The sequence below is a fragment of the Rhineura floridana genome, chromosome 21, assembly GCF_030035675.1.
Source record: "Rhineura floridana isolate rRhiFlo1 chromosome 21, rRhiFlo1.hap2, whole genome shotgun sequence".
NCBI lineage: Eukaryota > Metazoa > Chordata > Lepidosauria > Squamata > Rhineuridae > Rhineura > Rhineura floridana.
The window spans coordinates 5,870,999-5,893,990 of NC_084500.1; the positions used below are offsets into that span (position 1 = coordinate 5,870,999).

The 22,992-nt window shown below is 46.2% G+C and overlaps 1 protein-coding gene across 7 annotated transcripts in view; it reads left to right on the forward strand.

Annotated features, from left to right (window-relative positions):
* The first annotated feature begins 749 nt into the window (after positions 1-749).
* CLIP2 (CAP-Gly domain containing linker protein 2) overlaps positions 750-22,992 on the forward strand; it is a 107,492-nt gene continuing 85,249 nt past the window's right edge. The window contains exons 1-3 of one of the 7 annotated variants that reach the window (XM_061604900.1): positions 750-1,210; positions 1,898-2,045; positions 3,144-3,224. The gene's annotated coding sequence lies outside the window, so the exon portion shown is untranslated. Of the gene's footprint in view, positions 1,211-1,897; positions 2,046-3,143; positions 3,225-22,815; positions 22,953-22,992 lie in introns of those variants that run through there. The other 6 variants (XM_061604902.1, XM_061604903.1, XM_061604899.1 and 3 more) reach the window with 6 other exon arrangements.

A 22,992-nucleotide genomic window follows, 5' to 3' on the forward strand; every position in this document is an offset into this window, starting at 1 on the left:
TGTGTATACGGGTCAAAACAGCGCCTTCTGTTTTAACTTTCAAAGGCTTGCTAAAAAAACCTTTCTGTTTCACCAGGCAATCAAGATGTTGGGTTTTTTGCCCTTTGTTTTTATTATATTTTCAACGTTTTTCTTGTACGGTTGTTGTGTTTATAACGTGTAAAAACCGCTTCGGTATTTTTAAATGAAATAGTGGTATACAAAAATATATTTATAAATAAATATAAACAAATAAAACGGCGCACAACATTGTGTTTATTAGGAGGCGCTTGCACTGAAACGCTGACGAATTTTCCTGAGGATTATTTTCACTAATAATAATAACTCATAATTCACCGATTGCTGCGGAGAAGGCGGAGAACTGAATTTAAGACTGGGGGAAAAAAGGGAAATCGAGACAACGGAAACTGGCCGATTTGTCCATTGCTAGATGGACGCGTTCCAGATCGCATGCTGTTTGGAGAAAGTGCGGATTAGTTTGCCTTTAAATGCAACCTGAATCAAATGTCTCCCCTTTTCTCTACAGCCTTAAGCTGGAGGCGCAGCGGTGGACCAAGGAGAATATTCCTCCCATCCTATTCCCTACGACATGTCCCTCTCCAAAAAAAACCCAAACCCGTGCCATGCATGCGTTATGAGAGAATCCATTCCTGCCCTCCCGCCTCGGTTCCGCTGCAGCGCCGAGGCCTGAGAAACAGAGAGATGCTGAGGGAGCCGACGCTGGGTGCAAGCCTTGATCAAAACAGCTGGAGCGCCCCTCCCCTCCCGCCTCAGCTCCTGCCCCTTTTGTTCCACGCAAAGCGGTGGGGAGCGAGCGTAGCGTTCAGCCCAGGCGCACGTTGGGCTGGAGAGCGCTCTGCCTGACATCTGGAGGAGGGGACCCACAACAGGCGCCCGCTGGCCCCCTCTGCCTCTTCCTTTCTCTCTCTGGACTCTTCAAGGAGGCTGCATGGATGCTTTTTGGCAGAATCCTTCCTGACATCCTTTGTCCATGCCCTGCTCTGCATTTCCCCTTGGGCTGGATGCAGGGAGCTTCCATCCAAAGGGAGTGGCTGGCTGGCTGCTTTTCCTCCTACCCCCCCCCCCCGGGATACAGCTCTTTCTGGCTGATGTTGTGGCCTAAACCAGCCTGAGGAGGGTAGCCCTGGATCTCCCCCCGCTTTTTTTTTTTTTGCAACAGAAGAAAAGCTGCAGGGTTGCGAGGAAGGAGGTAAGCCCGCTCCAGGAGGCCGGGAGACCTTGAATGTGGGCAGCCTGTGCTGCTGAGACAGCAACAAAGGGGAGGATGGATGGAAGGTGGTGCTGTTTGCTGGCTGAGGATTGCTGGAAGGAGGGGCTGGAGGGGTTTTGCCCGCAGAGGCTGCCCTGCCACGATGGCTCGGGGTGCTGTGCCAAGGGGCAGCGTTGAGGGGGACCAGGGGGCAGATCTGAAAATCTGGGCGACAGCTGAGAATCCCCTGGGAAGGTCTCCTGCGCCTGGGCCCCCTCGGCGATGAATGAGCGCAGGTTGGGGGGCCAGTCCTTGACACAGGGACACGCACACCCCTCCTCTGTCTCGTTAATGGCCGGTTGTTGTCCTTGGGTGGGATTGAGGGAGGGCAGGGCTCTTATTATGGGGTGTATCTTGGGTGGCATGGGTGGGAAGGGCGAGGGACTGCATATGGATGTGCTACATTTTCTCTCAATGGTTTGGAGGTTGAGATGCAAATGTCAGATGATATTGCCACGGGCTATAGATTACGCTGCTGTCAGAATAGCAGAGGATGAAGAGTGTTGATAGGAGATACTTTAATAATAATAATAATAATAATAATAATAATAATAATAATAATAATAATAGTGCAGCTTCCCCATCTTGGGAAATCTGTTTTTATTTATTTTTTATTTCCATTTATAGACCGCTTACTGTCTAAAAGATCTCAAAAGATGTTTTGTCTCTCATACACCATTTGTCAACGCCTGCCTTTCTGGATGTTCATCTTTGCGGTACGGAAGTGTTAGCCAAGGGTCCCCAGTGTTGACAACTATGGGGCTGACTGAAAGAGGTGTGTGTGTGTGTGTGTGTGTGTGCGCGCAGGGAGGTGATGAAAGGTTGTATTTGGGGCAGTTTTGGTACCAGGGATTGAGCACATGTGGCTTTGTGCCCTGAGTACAAGTGAAGCATCAAGGGTTTCTGAGCATATGCAGAATCCTTTCCCCCTTGCCACTAAACAAACTAAGAGGAATGACACTTGTGTCCTTCATGTAGAGGATCGCTTGACTGATTGATGGCTGCTAAATGTGTGGTGGCCTTTTTTTTTAATAAAAACAGTTGTATTTGAGATAATGCAGTAGCTCCATAGAGGATGCCTCATCCAAATACGTGCAAGTCACCAAGCAGTGAGCCAACCTTATAACCACTTCCTACTGCTTTGTGGAGTGGGGCGATGGACATCCAGGTCAGAGGGTGTAACCTCCTGGAAGGATCAACTTGAATTAGGGTTTCTTCATTTCAAAAAGCAACAACCAAAGCTCTGAATGACATCCATGGTTGAACTGTGACGTGGAAGGCCCTGCTTTCAAACCCTGTGGATGCACTGGGAGAATCCTTCCTTTCCAAACCTCAATTCCCACCTGTAAAATGGGTGTGGAATTAGAGTTCATTTGTTGAATTAAGCAGTTTCTACCTGCAGGCCATTCTAGGCGGCTGAACTGTATGTAAAGTTCAGGGGGGGGGAGAGAGAAGGAGAGATAATCAATGGAATACCTAAGATTCTGATTTGGTAAAAAAAAATCCTTAAGACATGGGTGGGCAGCCCATAGATCCTACAGATGTTATTGGGTACAAGTCCTGTAATCCCTGATCATTGGCCATGCTGGTTGAAGGGCCATGGGTTCCCCATGCTTGTCTTCAGCAAAGCATTAATTCATTAATAAATCCCAAAATGCTTGCCGGAGTATTTTAACAATAAACTTGCAACACTTCCTTCCAAAGCTTGGTCTTGCCTAAGCTCTTCCAGTGAGGTGTTCCAGAGTTCTGGAGTCACTTCTGCTTAGCTCTGTGACTTGAATTGTCATTGGAATGCTCCTAGTTTTCAAAATTTTTATAAAACACCCGTGGCTGAGATTGGATTAATCTCTCCTCCCCTCTGTTGTTTTCCCAGTCAAAACACCTTCATCTGAATCTCTACAAAGGAAAAACAGGCAGGTGCTTGTGTGGGATTTGGTAAGCTGAGGGAGACAGGGTGAGTTCAAGACATGGTGTCATTTTATTTCTGTGATGATGCATTATCTTTTGAAAGCTGATCTGAGTGTCTTTTGGGGGTATAGGGCAGGCAATAGTGCATAGGCCTGCAATCCTACATGGTAGGCCTGCAATCCTACATGGGGGAAAGTCCCATTGAACTCCATGGGACTTATTTGTGAGTAAGCATGTGGAAAGTTGCATTGCAAGTCAATAATATTTTGCAGTGGTGCCTTCAGGAGAGGTACAACCCCCACTGTCTTTTCAGGCGATGGGTGAATCTGTCAATTTTCTGTTCTTCATCTTTCCACTCTTAAATTCTTTCCATTTCCACCTCCCATGTTTTAATAAAAAGGTCTCAGGAAAATTCAGCAGCATTTTAGTGCAAATGTCTCCTAATGTACCCATCTTTGTAATTTTGCCAAACGCTCATTTTGCAAAGCAGTTTTCCCTTATACAATGCATTTTTGTATCCTATTTTCCACAAATGTATGTATTTTTGTAACACATACCTTACCCTGGTATATGCATTCTTGTACATGTAACTTGGCCAGAGACCTGCACTGCAAAACTCAGAGAAGTGCAAATTTCAAAGAACGGCCGCGTTTACAATTTGTGTATTGGTTTGGAATCTGTGAATTAGGTTGGCTCACCTATAAATGTGAACTGAATAGAATATCTACCTCATCCTTAGTCCTCTATGCCAGCCTTTGCCAGCCTGATGCCCTCCAGATGTTGTGGCCTACAGCTCCCAAAACCCCAGCCAGACTTGGCCCACATCTGCAGACATATATTCCGCTTTAAACAGTTATGGCTTCTCCCAAAGAATCCTGGGAAGTGTAGTTTGTGAAGGGTGCTGAGAGGAGACTTCTGTTCCCCTGACAGACCTCCAGTGGCCAGAGTGGTTGAACAGTCAGCCCCTCTTCCCAGAGAATTCTGGGAATTAGAGCTCTGTGAGTAAAATAACAGTGTCTTTGCAACTCTCAGCACCCTTCACAAACTATACTTCCCAGGATTATTTGGGGTGTGTGTGTGTGCCATGACAGTTTAAAGGGGAATAAAGGTCTGATGTGGCTCTTAACCTGTTCTGGATGGGAAGGCATAGTCTAAGCCAGTGATTACCCCACAGAACGCTTGTGCAGTGTATTGGCCCTCCAGGCTTGCCATAAATTGCCAAGGATCTTGGAGGACCACTCAGTGATATTTTGTCCTGCCTGTTGTAGGAATTGTAATGCGCTGTGCTAGATGCTGTATGATCTGGAATTGTATTTGTGTTGCTTCTTTAATTTCTGTTTTCCTGTATTACAATTTGAATCCCATAGAATTCTGCAGGATTCCAGTTATAAGTGTTCACAGACATGCCGTGGGCCACCTGAATGAGGCTTTCAGACTGCAGTTTGGGCACCCCTGGTCTGAAAACATTTAGAGTGCACCTGGTTTGGCAAAGGCTTTTCTGTGCCATTGACAGGGGTCCTGGGGGCACCACTCAGATTGTGTGCAGTTGCTTCAGTAGTGTTTGGCCACATTCACGCCATTGATTTATTCCACTATTATTCCACTTTCAACAATCATGGCTTCCTCCAAAGGATCATCGAATCATGGAACAGTAGGAAGGGGTCTATAAGGCCATCTAGTCCAACCCCCTGCTCAATGCAGGAATCCAACTTAAAGCATCCCCAACAGGTGGCTGTCGAGCTGCCTCTTGAAGGCCTCCAGTGCTGGAGAGCCCACTACCTCTCTAGGTAATTGGTTCCATTGTCGTATGGCTCTAACAGTTAGAAAAGTTTTCTTGATGTTCAGTTGAAATCTGGCTTCCTGCAACTTGAGCCCATTATTCCGTGTCCTGCACTCTGGGACGATCGAGAAGAGATCCCGGCCCTCCTCTATGTGACAGCATTTCATGTACTTGAAGAGTGCTATTCTGTCTCGCCTCAGTCTTCCAGATCTGGATTCCTGCATTGAGCAGGCAGTTGGACTTCATGGCCTTATAGCTCCTTCCAACTCTGCGATTCTGTGATTCTAAGGCACCTGCACTGTGTGCCTTCAGAACCTAGCCCAAGAGCATTGGTATGCCGGGGGCAAGTGGGATCTGTAACAAAATGGTGCTGTTTGGAGTGCTGCTGCCCCTTGTTCTAGCCAGCCAGGCAGCCATGCCTTCTTCCATGGCGCTCCATTCTGTTCCATTCCATTCCCCCTCTGATCTGGCTTTCCAGTTCTCTCAGTCAGCAGTTCATGGCCCCTGTGCAAGCTCAGTCCTCACCAGGGTGCTTTAGTGTTATGTGTGTTTTAGGGTTCCTCTCCCACTACGTACTTCTGCAAATGTTGAGTTTTCCCCAAATGTGCTGCCGCTTCCCTCTCGTGCTTGGCTAGTGCTTTTGTGACAGTTGATATATTTCTATCACATAGGTATGAAAAGAAAAAATATATATATATTTTTTACAGGAAATAAGTCTACGGAACGTGCAATTCTCCAGGGAGGGTTCAAGGTTTTGGGCAAATGGAACTTTGTATTTCATTGCTGTGCTGCGACCTATTTGGTTGGCACAGCTAGATATTTGGGACCATATTTATGTCATATTGCACACTGTGTCTTCATTGCAATGTTGCGAGACTGGTTGTTATTGTACATGAATAACTGACTGGATATGCGTGAACTTTGGGTTGTGGAAGGCTGGCTGAATATGTCTTGCGAATGTGTATACAAAGGTATGGTTGCCTGAAACCTTTGTGGAATTGTACATTCCGTTGGCTGTCAGCCAAAGGGTGGTACAAGATGCTAGTCCTACTCAGAGTATGGATGGAATCAGCCTACCGCTGATTTGCTAACGATCTGGCCTGTGCCTCCCCCACCCCACCCAAGCTGAACAATACAGGCTGGGATGGGTGAAAAATCCACTTAATTCTAACCATGGGGGTCTGAATTAAGTAGATTATTTGCCTCTCCTTGCCTGAAGCCTGTTGCTTGTCCCACACTGTGGCACCTCCTTCTCCTCCGCAGTCTGGCCCCACTGGGGAGACTGTTACCCTGGTGAGCCCTACTGAGTCTGCTGTTCAGATGCTCGCTGTTGATGGGCATCTTCAAGGCCCTCGCTCGCCTCCTTCCTTAGATTTCTTTTATCTTTTAATCCGGACTTGGACTGGGCAGCCCTCCAAACAGAGAAGTATCCTCTGTAAAGGAAGAGAACTCTGGCCACCACAGTTGATGGTACGGCTTTGGGTGGTTGATGTCTGGATTGTTTGCTTGATTTCTGGCTTTTTACCTCTCTGTTCTGATAATGCTTGCGCTCTTGGCTGTTCTTGATGGAAAGGCTGACTCAGAACATGGGCAGAAGGGAAAGTGTATGTGTGTGTATATGTGTTATTTAGTGGTTTGTGTTGGCTTGTGTTAGTGGCCCAGCCAGACTCAGAAAGGCAGCCACGTTCCCTGAAGGGTGGCACAGAAGAAACGAAATGATGAAACATTGTGGGAATAAAGAGAAGCAGCCTGTCTTAAAAGTGAGAGGCTCTTGCAGACAAAAAGGCCTGTTTTTCACAGCCATCCGATTTGATGTACGAAATAGGCTAGCAGGTATATTGTGTGATAGATAGACAGACAGACAGATAGATAGATAGGGGTACAGAGAAGGAAGTAGACAGACAGACAGACAGACAGACAGACAGACAGACATAGGGGTACAGAGAAGGAAGTAGATAGATAGATAGATAGATAGATAGATAGATAGATAGATAGATAGATAGATAGATAGATAGATAGATAGATAGATAGATGGGGTACAGAGAAGGAAGTAGACAGATAGATAGATAGATAGATAGATAGATAGATAGATAGATAGATAGATAGATAGATAGATAGATAGATAGATAGATAGATAGATAGATAGATAGATAGATAGATAGATAGATAGATAGATAGAAATCTTGATTTGCAAAAGGATTTTGCTGCTCCTGTGATGTAGTGCAGGGGTACCCAAGTTGTGATCCACAGACCTCCAGTGGTCTGCGAGTGTCCTTCAGGTGGTCGGCAGCATGTCTGTGGATTTGTGGTTGAAGATGGGAGATGGCCCTCCCGTTGCATGAAATATTCGTATTGATTTTTCATTGTATGTTTATTCTCGAGTTTCTTATACAGTATTGCAGTTCTGTAGAATTCAAGTTGTAGTGCAATAAAATGCAATGCATAAGTAACAGAAGCAGTAAAAATAAACTAAAAATCATGCGGCACTTAGCACAGCGCATCACAATGGCTACAACAGGCAGGAGAATCGTGAAATTGTCTGCCAAGACCTTTAGTGATTTTCCAGGGGTCCATTAAACGTTTGGAAACCACCAGTATAGTGGATAGGGTATGCCAGTGGCTATTAGCCATGGAAGTGGGAGCAGTAATAATGGGTTGTAGCCAATGCTACTCCTACTCAGAGTAAAACCATTGAAAATAATGGAAATGACTAACCTGGGTTTATTTAGCTCAGTATCCTGCTCTTAGCAGTTGATAGGCAAGACAGTTCCCGGATGCCCACAGGCAGGGCAGGAAAGCCAAGATGCTCCTTCGTGGGATGCCCCCAATGTCTGGTCCTCGAAGGGTATACTGCCTCTCTACATGGAAGTTCTGTTAAGACGCCCTGGATCAGACTTCAGGATGTCCATCGAGGGAGTGTCCTATTTTCCACACTGGCCAATCGGATGTTTCCAAGGAAGCTCACAAGCAGGGCGAGAAAGCAATAGCCCTCCCTGGCTCTTTGAGACCTCCCCCCAAAAAAAGATATTGCTTGAACATTATTTTATTTATTTATTTATTTTATTAGTATCCACCCAGCAGGAGCCCAGGGCTGCAAACAAAGCACTAAAACACTTTAAAACATCATAAAAACAGATCTTAAAATACATCAAAACAAAACAGCATTAAAAACATTTTTAGAAAACAACCTTAAAAAAGGGTTAAAAACATTATTAAAAAACATATTAAACAATTCTGACACAGATGCAGACTGGGATAGGTCTCTACTTAAAAGGCTTGTTGAAAGAGGAAAGTCTTGGGACTGTTGATCCTTTAGCGGTCATAAAAATGAAAGCATTTCCCACTGCAAAATAGGAAATTGGGAGAAATTCTGTGCCAGCTGCCAAATTTTGCACTTGCACCGTTTTTGTGCACACAAAGGGTCGCACCCAAGTTCTACTCGTGAGAACGTATGAAGAGCTCTGCTGGATCAGACGAGTGGCCCATCTAGTCCAGCATCCGGTTCTCACAGTGGCCAGCCAGGTGCCCCAATGGGAAGCCCACATGCAGGACCTGAGCGCAAGAGCACTCTCTCCTCTTGCAATTCCCAGCCATTGGTGTTCAGAAGCATACTGACTCTGACCATGGAGGCAAAGCATAGCCATCCTGGCTAGTAGCCATTGATAGCCTTCTCCTCCATGGGTGTATCTAATCTTCTTTTAAAGCCATCCAAGTTGGTGGCCATCGCTGCCTCCTGTGGGATTGAATGCTCGGAGTAAGTCATAGAATCATAGAATAGCAGAGTTGGAAGGGGCCTATAAGGCCATCTAGTCCAACTCTCTGCGCAATGCAGGAATCCAGATCAAAGCATTCCCGACAGATGGCTGTCCAGCTGCCTCTTGAATGCCTCCATTCCTTCTCTCCACTATTCTGCTTCTCTCAGCTTTACTCTTCCTGATTCCTCATCAAGCTTATGCCTCCCTCTCAGTGTTTCTGTTTTATCTCGGTATTCAGAGGAGAGGCATGACCTCCAGCCTAACCTTGTTTATTATAATTTTAGAACACATTTTCATAGAACCATAGAATAGTAGAATTGGAAGGGGCCTACAAGCCATCGAGTCCAACCCCCGGCTCAATGCAAGAATCCAAATCAACGCATTCCCGACAGATGGCTGTCCAGCTGCCTCTTGAATGCTTCCAGTGTCGGAGAGCCCACTGCCTCTCTAGGTCATTGGTTCCATTGTCGTATGGCTTTAACAGTTAGGAAGTTTTTCCTGATGGTCGGTTGAAATCTGGCTTCCTGCCCATTTATTTCAGTAGGGCTCCTCGGAGTATGACTCATGTTGAAAAAAACCCATAAAGCAGGGAAGGGGAAGCTTTTTCAACCCAAGGGCCGCTTTCCTATTTGGGGCACCTTCCAAGGGCCATATGCCAGTGGGGAGAGGGGCGTGAGGCAGAAGTGGGTGGAGCCACAAAGGTCACTTTTACCTTTGCACTGCAAGCTAGGTTCTACACACTCTCTCTTCCCTCTTTATCCCCCATCCAGACAAGGATTATCAGGGTTCAAGGACGCATTCCAACCATGCAAAAGCATGCAAAGGGAGTGTGATGCAGGGCCAGCAAGGGGTGCAGCATGGAGAGTTCAGAGGGCCAGATGGAAAGGTTTGGGGAGCCACATGTGGCTCCCCCAGGACTGAGGTCCCCTACCACAGAATGCACAGAGCTTTGAATATGCCAACATTCACACACGCTGAGGTGCATGGTGCTCCCCAAAATGTTGTGTCAATAACGGAGGTGTTAGAACTTGAGATGGCAATCGGGCAAAGGGATTTATAGATTCACAATGACCCAATTCTCTCTCTCTCCGCCTCGCTTCAAGACGTTGAGGAGGCTCAGCATAAAATCAATATCTGTTTTTGAAATCTGGGTCATCTGTCTAGACAAGGAGACATGGCGTTTAGGTGACTTTCAGGATGGAATGGGAGGAGAAATGGAAAGCCATCATTTCGCTTGGACATGAGTATATTTGTGTTTCGATTTGCACAATGAAAATGCTTTGGCTTTCTTGCAGGACGATACTCTGTGGCATGGAGTGCCAGCACTTCTTTTCATAGAATCCTAGAACAGTAGAGTTGGAAGGGGCCTATAAGGCCATCTAGTCCAACCCCCTGCTCAATGCAGGAATCTAAATCAAAGCACTCCCGACAGATGGTTGTCCAGCTGCCTCTTGAAGGCCTCCAGTGTCGGAGAGCCCACTACCCCTCTAGGTTATTGGTTCCATTGTCGTATGGCTCTAACAGTTCTTTTGGTGTCCATGGCAGCCATTTTGTGTTGGCACCCATGGCACTTTTATCAAGATATGAGATCCGGTCGTAGGTGGAGGCAGAGCCAATGACAGACAAACCCACACTCTGGGCTGCTTGGAATTAAGAAGGCAGGTGGATAGGGGCTGGCTGAGGGCAGATGAAGGTTGACAGGGCGGTCCCCCACTTGCCCTAATGGGCTAGCCTCCACCGCTTTGGAGGCCTCCCTCCATGGTTGTCTCTAAATCGGGGTAGGGAACCTCTGGCCCATGGGACAAATGTGGCCTGCAAGGCCATTTGGGGGAAGCCGTTTACTATATTATTTTCACAAATATATATCTGCATTTCCCCCTAATGTGTGCATTTTAGTACACATTTTTTCATCGGAGAATGAAACATTTTAAGTGTGAATTTTGTAGGGTAACTGTGTTCCGGTTGACATATTGCTTCAGAACGTGTGAATTAGGTAGGTTTGCATCAAAATTCTCTCTTCACTGAATCTCTCTCCCTTCCCGAAACAGATGGTCGATGAAGACAAATAAAAGTCTGGGCTAAAAGACAGATTTCACTGTGCGTCTCGGTTTAAGGCAGCTTCTTAAATTCCTAATCTGTCAGCCTGTGGTGAATCCGGGGTTAGCATGCTTCCAGAAACCGGAGGCCTGGCAATCCTTAACTCTCCAAGGTGAGGGCTCTTACTGGGAGGAAGGGTGGGATATAAATCTAATAAAGAAATCGTAATAAAAAGAATAACGTAGCCAGTAGTAAAATGTGGCCCCCTCGCTGTGTAGATGGTTCATCTCTGCAATAAATAGAGAAGGTGAGATGCAACCTTGGCAACATAAACATTGGTTCTAATAGGCAATGGCCTTCAGTATAATAGGCCCAGAGAATGGGTAGCTGAAGATATAATTGCCTCAAAATGGGTATACTGTAGGATATTTTCACAAAAGCGGAGCCCTAAATACTTAAACGAATGACAATTCAACACAATGTCCACCCAAAAGCCGTTTTATGTTGTTGGTGCCTTTTGACAAACATCACCACTTTAGTTTTAATATGATTAATAGATGAATCTTTTCTGCTCTGAGTAGATTCCAAATTTAGTAAGTAATCTTCTCATACTGATCTGAGTTAGTGAAAAGAGCCATATCATCTGCATAAAGCAGTGCTGGGAACTTCTGCTTCCCAATTTCTGTTTTGGGGTGGGGGAGGAGAGAGATCCTGAACTATCATCGTTTATATACAGCAGTGTAGTAGCAAATTAAGAAGTGCAGGATCTCTTCATGATAGTCACAGCCAACCTGCCACCCCTTTTTGCTGCTGAGTTGAGAATGACATCATTGCTAACGCCTTCTCCCACAACAACAGGAGCCGATCATCATGAAAGGGGAGAGTGTTGGCTACTGAAAAGAGTCTTCTCAGTGGCTAACTCGCCTCCTTTCATTCTGATTGATGCCAATCAGGTGGAAAGGACAAGGAGTCATGTTAGAAGACTCTTCTCAGTGACTAACACACTCCCCTTTCATGCTGATTGGCTCATAAGATGCTGGAGACTCTGCTGGGACCCCGCTCCCAAAAAAGTAAGGGGGTCTAAGACCCCCTGAGACCCTGGATGACTACATCCCTGTTAATATATAGAAGTAGTGCCAGGATACAGCTTTGTTTGACTTCCCTTGAAATTGAATCTGAAAGGCCAGTTAGAATTTTAATATCAGTACTGGAATAAAGGCGCTTTATAAAGAACAGCAGACATTTATCTAATAAACATGACACCTAATATGACATCTAATTTCTAATATATTTATAATCGCTAATATGACATCTAACTTCTTCCATAAACGTTGTTGGGTCTATGAAATCGAAAGCAGAGGAGAGATCAAGAAGTTGTTTAATGTTTTATGCTTAATGTTTTAGTTTAATGTGTTCCTCTTCGTTACTGATTTTATTCTATATTGTATTTTAATCTCGTTTTGTACACCGCCCAGAGAGCTATTAGCTATGGGCGGTCTAGAAATGAAAATAAATAAATAAAATAAATAAATAAATAGATTTAGTTCATCTGTACTTTTAGGATTTTATCCCTGTTTCACTGGATTGACTGTCTATGAAATGTTGATCAATCGATCTGTATTTACACTGTAATACTGTAATGGCCGTTGTCTACTTGACTGACTGTGTAGATGATATATCCACAGGGTGAGTTTTAAGGACCTTCCTGTGACTTAATGGCAATACTGGGGTCATTCCACCCTTTATGATCCGAACCGTACAGGAGTTAGAAAGTTAAAGGGTCAAAGTGTGTTTGTGAAACTAAAATTGTTCTTGTGAGCATGGCCAAGGAGAGGGAAAAGGATGTGTTGAGTCTAAAATCTGGGAGGGAGAACTGCATTATGTTGTAGAACAGGCATGGGGAACCTTTGGCCTTACAGATGTTGCCGAACTACAACTCCCATCAGCCCGAGCAAGCATGGCCAATGGCCAGGGATGATGGGAGTTATAGCCAGAGCTTGGAAAAGTTACTTTTTTGAACTACAACTCCCATCAACCCAATCCAGTGGTCATGCTGGCTGGGGCTGATGGGAGTTGTAGTTCAAAGAAGTAACTTTTCCAAGCTCTGGTTATAGCTCATCGACATCTGAAGGACCAAAGGCTCCCCACCCCTGTTGTAGAATATCTCTTTAACATTCTACTAGATACTAGAACCATATTGCCTGTTTTAGAATACTGTTATTATTTTGTGGCTTTTGATTGGTCTAAATTAGCCTTGGCCAACCTGGTGTCCTCTAGATGGTTTGGACTACAACCGTCTGAGACTGATGGGGGTGGTTGTTGTAGCTTAAAACATCTGGAAGGTGTGAGGTTGGCCAAGGCTGGCCTAAATGGTGCGTTTGCCCTGGGAAGCCACGCTGCGGTGAAGGTTTTATGCTCAAGTTTATGTGAAGGTCAGGTTGGTGCTCTGAGGTCTTCAAGCCAAGGCTGGACCACCATCGACTGGGTGGGAAACCTTTAGTTCTGGATCTCCTGTTCTGAGCAGGAGATGGTTGGGCTAGAAAGTGTACCAGGCCATCTTACATTCTGTGTCAGCTCTTTGCTATGTCGATAAGGTGTTCTAGCAGGTGTGATCCTAGAGGAAAGCAACGGCAGGTTTGTGTCTCACCAGGTGAATTGACATGGGTGATGGGCTCTGGCTAAGGAAGTTTTTAAAAGGAGGTTACATGGAGTAAGGAGCGACATGCTGGCCTTGATGGAATTAGCCTTGATGGAACCTTGGATTTGACTGTATTCTTTTGGCAGCTAAAGGAACTTTCCCGGGGGGGGGGCAGACTGCCCTTCCATGCTGCACCCTTTCCCCAAGGGGAGGCAGGAGGAAAATGGGCTGCACTCAAGTGGTGACTAGCAGTAAGCTGGCGATTGCAAAATCACCATCACCTCCGGAGTCATCTTTCTGCTGGCTGGTACCCTGACCCTCATCCCAGTCTCCAACCAGATCATCCGCAACCCCACGATTTCTGACCCACTGAAGCGAGACCTGGGGGCAGCCCTCTATGTCAGCTGGATGGCCTCTGGACCCTTTTCTCTTTGGGAGTGCCTGCTCTTCCTGAGGACGAGAGGTACAGGCCCACCAATGTGGTCTACTCTGCACCCAAGTCAATTGTGACCAGCTATGTCAAAAAGTGCCCTATTATAGGGTAGAAGGGTGGGATAGAAATAGTTTAAAATGAATGAATGAACGAATGAATTAATAAATAAATAAATAAAGAAGGACTACGTGTGAAGCGGAAGGCCACCCTTTCGCAATGCCTGCTGCCAGGATCTTTCTGTCACAGAATCATAGAGTTGGAAGGTACCTCTAAGGCCATCGAGTCCAATGCAGGAATCCATCTTAAAGCATACGCGACAGGGGTTGTAGAAGTTGCGGATGATCTGGTTAGAGACCAGGATGAGGGTCAGGGTGCCTGCAGAAAGATGACTCCAGAGGTGATGGTGATTTTGCCCTCGGCAAGGAAGCAATCGCCAGCTTACTGCCTCTTGAAGGCCTTCAGTGTTGGAGAGCCAACCACCTCCATAGGTCAGTGGTTCCATTGTTGTACCGCTCTAACAGTTAGGATTTTTTTTCCTGATGTTCAGATGAAATCTGGCTTCCTGTAACTTGAGCCCATTATTCTGTGTCCTGCACTCTGGGATGATCAAGAAGAGATCCTGGCCCTCCTCTGTGTAACAACCTTTCAAGGGCTGGAAGACTGCCATCATATCTCCCCTTACTTTTGCTTCCTCCAGAAAAGAAGCACCACCTAGAGGGAGAAGAAATGTCTTTGTGTACCATGACGGGCTGTAGCCCCAACCCCCCTCACACACGCGCATGCCCCAAAAGAGGTCCTCCAAAGAGGAACAGACTTTATTAGCTCCATCTTCCTGCTCGTTCTGTGGATATTGTGGGCCTTTGACCTGAACGCACTCCCTGCTTCCCTTCTGGGACTTCCACCACAAACCTTGGGCGACTGAACCCCCAATTCCCATTTCTCAAACGTTGCCTTCCATCCCCCTCAAGACTGGAACAGTAGCTGCACACAGTTTGTATAAGCCTAGAAGATTCCAAACAGTCAGGAGTAGGGATGAAGAAGAAATTAGATTCCGTTTGCATTTCAACCTGAATCCACCAAATGTGCACTTTCCATAACAATATGAGAACCAAAACACAGCCATGCTTTGAAATTTGCACGTATCCAAATTCTGTAATGCAGGTCACCAGGGGCGTCGCTACCGGGGTGCGGAGGGTGCGGACCGCACCCGGGTGACACCCTGAGGGGGGTGACACCCAGAGCCGCCCCGCGCCGTTGCCGAGCAAAGGAGCCGAGAAGCGCTCCAGGTCGGCGCAGCCAACTCCTGCTCAGAGGCGGGCGGGCAAGACGGAAAGCAGGCACCCGCTCGCTGGCGGTGAAGCCGGGACGGGCCTTCCACAGCCAGCTTGGAGTGCGCGTGTGCGCCCTCCCTCCCCCACGTGCGCACCGGAGGTCCGCACCCCCCAGCACTCCCGCTAGTGACGCCGCTGCAGGTCGCCAACCAACCAATGTTTGCAAACTTGCATAAAACCGGGGAAAGTGGCTGTAACGATAAATATATTCTTGAAAATAGCATGCGAAAATGTATGATGTTTGCGGCAGAAATGGGTACGTTTGTCAAAGCTGCATATAAAACTGCGTTTGTTAGGAGAAATTCACAGTAAAATGCTGAAAAAATTTCCACGAGAACTTTTATTTTTTTAAGAAATCTGCAAATTCCTGCAGAAATGTGGAGAACTGTATTTAAGATTGGACAAAGAATGAGCAACGGAGAGAAGCAAAACGGACAGATCCTTCCATCCTTACTCGGGCGTAGGGTGAATGGAGAGGTGGTGGCAGCCTGGGTGATGCAGGTTGGCTGTGGCTCCGTTTCAGATGTGCAATTGCCACAGCGCTGTCATCTTGGTGTCTGAAACGTTGGCACCTTCAAACTGGGACCTGCCGTGGGCTGCAAGGGCTGTTTTATGTCGCTTCCACGAGGGAGCTGTCCATAGGTTCAGCTAGCCAGTGCCGTAACTAGGCAGGTGCAACAGGTGCACAGGCACAGGGCACAGGACGAAGGGCCCCCTGAAATGGATTTGCTGAAATGAAAACTATTTAGAAACAATTGTTATATCGTATTTGTTTTATTATTTCCCCCCCCAAAAAAATTAAGGGGCCCAAAAATAAAACCTTGCACAGGGCACATGAAAAGCTAGTTACGCTACTGCAGCTGGCTATCTGCAACCTCTGTCTGTCTGCTGTTCTTCAACTTACTTGCAGCCCTCAGATGGCAAAGTTAAGAATGTAAAAAGAGCCCTGCTGGATTAGGCCAGTGGCCCATCTAGTCTAGCATCCTGTTCTCAACCAGTGACCAACCAAATACCTGTGGGAAGGTTGCAAGCAGGACTTGAGTGCAAGAGTGTACTGTCAGAAGCATACTGCCATGAGGCATACATGCCGTGAAGGCAGAGCATAGTCATCCTGCCTAGTAGTCACTGATAACCTTGTTTCCCATGAATTTGTATCTTTTAAAGCAATCGAAGTTGGTGGCTGTCCCTTTCTCCTGGAGGAGCGAATCCCGTAGTTTAACTCTGCACCGTACAAAGAAGTCCTCCATGATTCAAGCTCAACACATGATTAATTTTCTGTACAGAAATTCCTCTGGGGTAGGAAATGGGCTGCACTGCCGAGTCGCACAATGGCACAGGTACATGTGGGAACCGCCCCTGAAACCTGCCCTCTCCAGGTGGCTTGGACTACAACTCCCATCAGTCCCAAAGCCAGAACAGCCTATGGGAGCTGTAGTCCAAATATCTGGAGAAGAGGGCACCAGGTTAGGGAAGGCTGCCCTTGGAGGCGGTGGGTCCAAGGCCAGACCTAGGGACTAGTAACTTGGGTGATCGCTTTGGGGTGCGGATGGCACCTTTTGATGTGGGCTGCTTGCTCAACTCTCTACTCAACAGCTGAAGCTGCAGAACAGTTTAGGTTGTATAGAACTAAGCATTCTGTGGCCACTGAGCATGCTCAGCATTGGCCAGCTAGGTTTTTCTTCTTCTCTCCCTAAAGATTTTTTTATCCTTTTGGGTTCTCCTAACCCTACTCGTATCTTTCCTCTTGTGCTTTTTTTAGCTACGTAAGATTCCGTGCTCAGGTAATGAATGTGCTGTTAGTATGTAGGGATTATATATGGCAACTAGTATATGACATTACTATGCAAGTTTGGATGCACAGAACATAAGTACAGCGACCATTCTGCTGGTGTCCATTGGGACTGGCAGGGCGGAAGGCAGGGAGGCTGACAGTAGGTGGCACCAGAGCAGAGCCAACTCATTCTAGTTTGTTCCCCATCCTCTTCCCTGCTGAGTTCTGCAAAGGCAACCTGAGTCAAGAGGAAAGGAGAAAGCTGACAGCGGGCGCCACACCCTGGACTGGTTGTAAGTAAGAAGGCAGGCAAGTGGAATCTGGCTGTCGGCAGACTGGGCTTGGTGGAGCAGTGCTTCACTTGCCCAAATGGACTAACCTCCAGTACGCCGTCTTCACCCACAGTGACTGACAATGTTACAACCTTCTTAGTTTTGTTTTCCCTAACTTGATTCCTGTTTATAGAAAGAGAGAGAATCTTTGTTCGGATTGAGCCCTCAACAAATGGAACCAAACTGCTGATAAATTCTAGTTCAGTGATTTGACACCAAAGCCTCCGTTCAAATGTCGTGTAGTTGCTGCTGCTGAAGAAGAAGAAGAGTGTGAAAGCTATGAACTTTTCTTTTCTTTTATTTTCAAGACACAGTTAGGAAGTGACTTCCACAGTTAAGTAGTGTTTCTGTCAATTATATTGTTCGGTGCATCCCAGTCTCAGGAGTTGGACTCGATGGCCTTATAGGCCCCTTCCAACTCTACTATTCTATGATTCTATGAGTCTTTCAGGGTTCCCGTGCTTATGCATAGTTTGGTTTCCTTGGGACGAAGGTCAGCAAAGATTGTGATGCCTTTAGGACATATGGTTTTATTTCCACATATATATACAACCTGAGCGTAAGATGGAGGGGTTCTCAGCATGAACACACCTTGCTTCCCCATTAGGCTTCTAGGGGAGGCTTTCCAAAGCCATAGCTTTGGATTCAGCACAGATAGCAGGGCAAACCTCTTTGCATCTTTCCAGCTCCTAGCCCCACATCAGACTCACTGACACCCAGGATTGTGTGTGTGGGGAAGCCTACCCCAGTTTTTTCTATGGGAACACATCTTCTCTTAACCAGTTCTTTAGAAGTGCAGATCAGGTACTTGACAGACTCATTAACGTAACAAAGAAACTGGCTTGATAATAATAACAATAATAAAATTTTATTTTTAGGCCGCCTATCTGGCCGAATGAACGGCCACTCTAGGCGGCGTACGTCATTAAAATTAAGATACAGCATATAAGATCAGGTCTCTCTGCTACAACTCCATCTCGACAGATTCAAAATCAGAGGCCGAAAGGGGATTTTAGTGTAAATTTCTCCTAATAAACCCATTTTTGTCTGCAGTTTTGACTAATGTACATATTTCTTGTCATATTATGCATTTTTGTATATTGTCTTTGCTCATATATTCATTTTTAGGCATGCTTTCCCCTAACAAATGCATTTTTGTAAACATTGTTTGGTTGGCGAACTGCGTTGCAAAATTCAAATAAGTGAGAATTTCGATGGGTGGCTGCGTTTCAATTCTCATACCGTGTTGGAAAGTGCAAATTTGATCGATTGGGGTTGAAATGTGAACTAAATTGAATTTTTGGCCGATCCCTATTTTGGACTACAACTCCCATCATCCCTGACCGCAGGACATACTGGCTGGGGCTGATGGGCTGACAACTCTGGAGGGCCATAAGCTCCCCACCTCTGTTTTAAAGAATTGTGCGGAAGGGGAAATTCTTCTTTGTCCTGCTGCGGCAACACTAAGTTTGCAGTACAATTGGAATTTTTCCCTGCCTGGTGAAGGGCCACAGTAGCTCAGTGGTTTGCATGCAGAAGGTCTCAGGTTCAGTCCCTGGCAACTCTAGGTGGGGCTGGGAGCGTCCCCTTCCTGAAACCCTAGAGAGCTGCTGCCAGTCAGGGATGACAATACTGAGCTAGGCAGACCAAGGTTCTTAGTATAAGGCAGCTTTCCGTGTGCCTAACTCTGAAAAATATAGTTCACCAGGGTCATTTCCCATTTTCTGGTACCTGCCCTTGTCAACCAATGCAACTGTTTCATAACGGGGTTATATGAATTCTAAGGGGAATCCCAGCCAGTAATCTGGCCACTGCATGTTGGGATGGTTGAAGTTTCTGAGTTGTCTTCAAGGGTAGCCCCATGTAGAGGCCATGCGTATATTAGACCCCGAGGAAACTGCTCCTAAAGTTTAGGCAGAATCTGATTCCCAGCAATTTCTCCCGGCTGATTCTCGTCCTGCCTTCTGGAGCAACAGAGAATAACCCTGCTTCTGTGTGACAACCCTTCAGCTATTTGAAGGCAGATGTCATACCTCTTCCTTTATCTTATCTTCATCTTTATCTTCCTTCTGGCAATGTTCTTCTGCACAAAAAGCATGTTGGAACAGCTCAGAAGTGAAGGGGGCCTCTTCCAGAGTAGCCCTTTAGAGAACTCAGTAACACTGGTTTCATAGAATCATTGAATAGTAGAGTTGGAAGGGGCCTACAAAGCCCTCAAGCCCAACCCCCTGCTCAATGCAGGAACCCAAATCAAAGCATTCCCAACAGATGGTTGTCCAGCTGCCTCTTGAATGTCTCCAGTGTCGGAGAGCCCACTACTAGGTAATTGGTTCCATTGTCTTATGGCTCTAACAGTTAGGAAGGTTTTCCTGATGTCCAGTCGAAATCTGACTTCTTGCAACTTGAGCCCATTATACCGTGTCCTGCACTCTGGGACAATCAAGAAGAGATCCCGGCCCTCCTCTATGTGACAACCTTTCATGTACTTGAAGAGCGCTATCATATCTCCCCCTCAGTCTTCTCTTCTCCAGGCTAAACATGCCCAGTTCTTTCAGTCTCTCCTCATAGGACTTTGTTTCCTGTCTCCTGATCATCCTTGTTGCCCTCCTCTGAACCTGTTCCAGTTTGTCTGCATCCTTCTTGAAGTGCGGAGACCAGAATTGGATGCAGTAATGATGAGGCCTAACCAGTGCTGAATAGAGGGGAACTAATACTTCGCGTGATTTGGAAACTATGCTTCTGTTAATGCAGCCTAACATACCATTTGCTATTTTTGTAGCCACATCGTACTGTTGGCTCATATTCAGCTTGTGATCAACCACAATTTCAAGATCCTTCTTGCATATTGTATTGCTGAGCCAAGTATCCCCCATCTTATAACTGTGCATTTGGTTTCTTTTTCCTAAGTGTAGAACTTTGCATTTATCCCTGTTGAATTTCATTCTGTTGTTTTCAGCCCAATGATCCGGCCTATTAAGGTGCCTTTGAATTTTGTTTCTGTCTTCCACGGTATTAGCTGTGCCCTCCAATTTTGTATCTTCTGCAAATTTGATAAGCATGCTCTGTACCTCCTCATCCAAGTTGTTAATAAAAAGTTGAAGGGCACTGGGCCCAGGACCAAGCCCTGTGGTACCCCATTTGTTACTTCCAACCAGTTTGAAAAGGAACCATTGATAAGCACCCTTTGAGTACGATTCTGGAGCCAACTGTGGATCCACCTGATAGTTGTTCCATCCAGCCTATATTTAGCTAGCTTGCTAATCAGAATATCATGGGGCAGTTTGTCAGAAGCTTTGCTGAGGTCGAGATATATTACGTCGACAGCATTCCCACAGTCTACAAGGAAGGTTACCTGATCAAAAATTGAGATAAGATTAGTTTGGCAGGGTTTGTTCTTCATAAATCCATGTTGGCTCCTAGTAATCACTGCATTGTTTTGATCATGTATGAATGCAGCCTCTATGAGATTAGGAGCTAGATCTCTCATGGCAGCAGTGGCTGATGTGAATGCAGGTCCGTAGACCAGGGGTGTGGTTGTCCAGGGTCTTGGGGGAGGGGTCTTAGATCCTTTACCTTTTTGAGAGCAGGGTCCCTATGGCTCCATCCTATGAGGCAATTGGCATGAAAGGGGAGTGTGTTAGCCACTGAGAAGAGTCTTCTAACATGCTTCCTTGTCCTTTCCTGCTGATTGGAGTCAATCAAGAGTAAAAGGAGCTGAGGCAGCCGTTGAGAAGACTTTTCTCAGCAGCTAACCCTCTCGCTTTCATGCTTATTGGCTCCTAGGTATCGCTGTTGCTATGGGAGAAGGCATTAACAAGGATCTCATTCTCAAACCAGCAGCAAACAGAAAAAAGGTCTGTGTGGCTGTGACTACCGTTAAGGGACCCTGCACTTCTGAATTTGCTGCTATACTACTGCCGAAGCAAGTTGGTGGGCAAGGAGATGTTGCAGAGGAGCCAAGGCATAAAAAAAATATGTAGCCCAGCACATTTGTAAGCTGTCCAAACTGCACTCTACTTTTAAAGCAGTCTTTCAACAGTCACAGCTTTCTGCAAAGAATCCTGGTTACTGCAGTTTAAGGGTGCCAAGAGGCGTTAGGAGACCCCTGTCCTCCTCACAGGGCTACAGTGCCCAGAGTGGTTTAAGAATCAATCCGTCTTCCCAGGGAACTCTGGGAATTGTAGTTCTGTGTGGGGAAGAGGGGTCTCTTCACAACTCTCAGTGCCCTTCACAAACCGCAGTTCCCAGGGTCCTTTGGGGGAGGCCAGGACTGTTTAAAGTGGGATTGTACTGCTTTGAATGTATAGTGCAGATGGGCTTGAGTAACCTGCTTTGCTCTATCCTAGCCTTCCCCAATCTGATTCCTTAACGATGTTTTGAACTACAATTCCCCATTGGCTGGAGCTTATGGGAGTTGTAGTCTAGTCCCCAGGAAGAGGGCCACTGTGAGAATTGTAGTGCTGTGTATGTTATTTTCATAAATATATTTAAGGTGTGTCACTTCCCACATTGTTCTGGAAAGTCCAAATTTGATAGATTCGGCTTTAAATGCAAACAGACTTGAAAGTCTCCTCCGTCTGTAGTCCCCTCCCAGGCCCCTTTCCTGTGACTGTAGTCCTGGCAAGCCTTCAGTTTGAGGAATCTGATTTTGCAAGCTATTGCTGAAAACAGTGTGCGCTGTTGAATGATTTGTTGTCGTTGCTCCTTCTGTTTGAAGGGCTCTTTATTACATCTAAGAGGGCCAGTCTCTGCCCCATGTGGCCTACAATCTAAAATTCACGACGGGGCATTCAATCAAGAAAAACAACAGAAGTTCGTCCATATATACATTTTTTTTAAAAGTCCTGTTTTTATAAACCACTATTGCGGATGCAGACGCTGGCTTTGTTGACCTCTTTCAAGCTAGCGATGAAGTTCTGTCTGCAAATAGCCATCAAGTTTTATGGGAATTTCCGCCCATCTACTAGAGCGTCACGTTCTGGAGTGGCTCGACTCCCTCTTCCAGGTCATGGCAGAGAGGCACAGCGTGTACCAGTGCCTGGTGGAGAGCTGTCCAGAGAAGTTCAAGAGCTGCAAAGACCTCAAGGAGCACTTGGTCAAAGTTCACTGCTACCCTTCTGATTTTCGCTTTGTGGCTTGTTAATGTATTTTTATTGGAAGTTGTAACTGCTGCTTTTTGTATATTGTATTGTTTTTATTGATGTATTTTTATATTTCTGTTTATTTTTTGTAAGCCGCCTTGAGGGCCTTTTGGCCAAAAGGCGGGGTAGAAATCATCAACAACAACAATAGCATTGCCCATTTTGCAAAATGGCATTTGGCCCTAGATGACATCCCCTTTCACATCCCTCTCTGCGGCGTCTACGCAGGCGTCGCTGAGAGCGTTCTTTTTCAAGGGCTTAGAATTCCTCTCTGAGTGTGTCTGTGCAAAAGTGCATTTTATGGCACAAAGTCCTTCGGCACTTACTCTGATGTTGCCTTGTGGTTTCCCACTTCCTGTTTTAAAAGAGAGAGAGAAAGAAAGGGAGAGGGGGTGGGTGGGTGGTGGAGAATCCATTCCTCTTGCAGGCTGGTCTGCAGTGATTCATGCCAGAAAGCAGGGCAGAGGAGGGGAAGAACTGCCCGTGAGAGTACATTTCTTTTGGGATTCTGCAGCCGCCAGCTCCACGCATGAATGCACTGGAAACTCTTCATTAGGTAAGCAAGCTCCAACCTCTCTGCCTTCTCTGAATGGCGG